We start from the raw sequence: 3,375 nt of genomic DNA, 5'->3' as shown, positions 1-3,375 counted from the left end.
CGTCTCGAGGTTCTGGGGGATTCAGTGGATTCTACTCTGCGAGTATAAATCATTATGGCGGGGGCTCGGGTAGTCGGCCAGCCCAGTTCGCACATCGGATTAATCGAGGTATTCCAGTAAGTTCTTTAAATGCACCACTGACATGAGTTTCCTACAATGGTTATTTCAGTTATCTGGCACATACTCAATATGAGCAGCCAAATCCACAAAGGGGTTGTTATGAATACGGCGATACTAGGCACATCATGAGAAAATTGTCCCAAACTTGAGAGGCATATTTCATCAAAGCACTCAGGCTACGTGACCCATTGTAGTTACTACACCACCCACACGATCAGTTAAGGGTGGAGGATAGGCGGGTAGAAGGCGTCCTAGAGGTGGAGACCCAACCATTGTTATATTTGTTTTATGGTATGGTGGAGGTCGTTACATCAGATGGTGTCGTTATAGATACGATCTCGATTTAAAATAAAGGAATAATTTTCTTAACTTGATTCGGTTCTGAGTATCAAGACAAGTCCTCCTATTGTGCTCCACTTGTGAGCGAGCTTCGTAATTCTATAATCTACTTATGTGAGGAGGTTTTATGGAGATAACTACACCTATCATTCCATGATGGACTCTAATAAGATCCGTGAGGATAAAGGTGCATTTCTGGTACTTATTTCGGTATGTTTTGATGTATTTCTGGATAATTAATTACAAATTGTAAATTATATGCCCTACTGGTGTGGGGTTCATTATGTGTTATGATTTTGTTTAACGAAAGTTATTTAAAAGGAGAAATGGAAAGTTTCGATTGGAAAGATGTGCATATTACTTGTGATTTATAACTGAGGCCGAGGTCCTCGTATTTTAAAATAAATTAATATGTTTAAACCGGGTTATGAGCTGTGGTGGAAGTTATATAAGGATGAGATCCTTGTGATAAAAATTCTTGTGTTTAAATTCTCCCTTGTTAAAATTAAATTTGTACTATAGTACTAATAGGGATTCATGCCTGCTAGGCTTATTTGAAAATTTTTTGTATGAAATTCTCTATGCATACTTGCCAAATTCGTGTTGTAATTATTGAGTTTTAACCTACGAGATAGGTGCCCGCCTAGGTGGTGTTAAATGTGACTCGTTAACTTGGGTAATTAATTATGAGGTCTGGTTACCATCAGTTGAATATTAGGGCATCTGATGTCCCTAAGACAGCTTTTCAGACTCGATATGGGCATTATGAGTTTCTAGTGATGTCATTTGGGCTGACAAATGCCCCATCAGTATTCATGGATTTGATGAACCGGGTGTTAAAACCCTACTTGGATTCTTTTGTGGTTATATTCATTGATGATGTCTTGATTTACTCCAGCAGTCGAGAGAGGCATGGGCAGCATCTTCAGAATGTGCTTCAGACTTTGAAGAATAATCAGTTATATGCCAAATTTTCAAAATGTGAGTTTTGGTTAGACTCAGTTGCCTTTTTGGAGGCATGTTGCATCGGCAGAAGGCATAAAGGCAGATACTAAGAAGATTGAGGCTGTTCAGAATTGGCCTAGATCTACTTCAGTTATAGAGATCCAGAGTTTGTTGGGTTTAGCAGGTTATTATCGTCGGTTCGTGGAAGGGTTTTCATCTATAGCAAGCCCATTGACCAGATTGACCCAGAAAGGTGTCCCATTCAGATGGTTAGACGAGTGTGAGATCAGATTTCAGAAGCTCAAGACTGATTTGACTACGGCGCCACTGTTGGTATTACCCACAGGTTCAGGATCGTATACGGTATATTGTGACGCATCTCACATTGGTCTTGGTGTAGTATTAATGCAAGATGGCAAGGTAATTGCATATGTGTCACGGTAGTTGAAAGTTCACGAGAAGAATTATCATGTTCATGACTTAGAATTGGCAGCCATTGTTCATGCGCTGAAGATTTGGAGGCATTACCTCTACGGTGTCTCGTGTGAGGTATTTACTGATCATCGTAGCCTTCAGTATCTGTTCAAACAAAAGGATCTTAATTTGAGGTAGAGAAGATGGTTGGAGTTGTTGAAAGACTATGATATCACCATTTTGTATCACCCCTGAAAGGCCAATGTGGTGCCCGATGCTTTGAGTAGAAAGGCTGTGAGTATGGGCAGTCTTGCGTATATTCCGGTTTGTGAGAGGCCATTAGCTGCTGATGTTCAGACTTTGGCTAATTAGTTCGTGAAGTTAGATGTTTCAGAACCCAGTCGGGTTCTAGCTTGCACAGTCGCTCGGTCTTCTTTATATGAGCGCATCAGAGAGAGGCAGTATGATGATCCTCATTTACTTGTCCTTAAGGACACGGTGCGACACGGTGATGCGAAACAAGTTGCTATGGGGGAAGATGGGGTTCCGCGAATGCAAGGTCATATTTGTATGCCTAATGTGTATGGGCTTCGTGAATTAATTTTTGAAGAAGCACACAGCTCTAGGTAATCTATTCATCCAGGTACTGCCAAAATGTATCAAGATTTGCGGCAACATTATTGGCGGAGAAGAATGAAAATGGATATAGTTGCATATGTAGCTCGGTGCCTGAATTGTCAGCAAGTTAAGTACGAGGATCAGAGACCTAGTGGTTTGCTTCAAAAAGTGGGAGCGTATCACTATGGATTTTGTTTGTTGGGCTCCCACGGACTCAGAGAAAATTTGACGCAGTTTCGGTCATTGTGGAGAGGTTGACCAAGTCAGTACATTTCATTTCAGTGGCAGTTACCTATTCTTCAGAGCGGTTAGCTGAAATTTACATTCGTGAGATTGTCCGCCTTCATGGTGTGCCTATGTCTATCATTTCTGATCGAGGTACGCAGTTCACTTCGCACTTATGGAGGGCTGTACAATGTGAGTTGGACATGCGGGTTGAGTTGAGTACAGGATTTCATCCAATGACAGATGAACAGTCAGAACGCACTATTCGGATATTGGAAGTTATGCTTCGCGCTTGTTTTACAAACTTTGGAGGTTCTTAGGATCAATTCTTGCCACTTGTGGAGTTTCTTATAATAATAGCTACCAACCGAGCATTTAGATGGCTCCATATGAGTCATTATACGGAAGGCGATGTCGATCGCCAGTTGGTTTGTTTGAATTGGGAGAGGCTCGGTTGTTGGGTACTGATTTGGTACAGGATGCCTTGGATAAGGTCAAGAGTATTCAGGATCGACTTCGCACAGCTCAGTCTAGGCAAAAGAGTTATGCCGACCGTAAAGTTTATGATATTGCATTCATGGTTGGAGAAATAATATTGCTTTGGGTATCGCCCATGAAAGGTGTTATGAGATTTGGGAAGAAGGAAAAGTTGAGCCCTAGGTATATCGGGACATTTGAGATCCTCGAGAGAGTGGGGGATGTAGCTTATAGACT

This window comes from Nicotiana tabacum, chromosome 14 (assembly GCF_000715075.1).
Source record: "Nicotiana tabacum cultivar K326 chromosome 14, ASM71507v2, whole genome shotgun sequence".
Classification (NCBI taxonomy): domain Eukaryota; kingdom Viridiplantae; phylum Streptophyta; class Magnoliopsida; order Solanales; family Solanaceae; genus Nicotiana; species Nicotiana tabacum.
The sequence above is the reverse complement of the archived record's forward strand: the minus strand, read 5'-3'. Positions refer to the sequence as shown.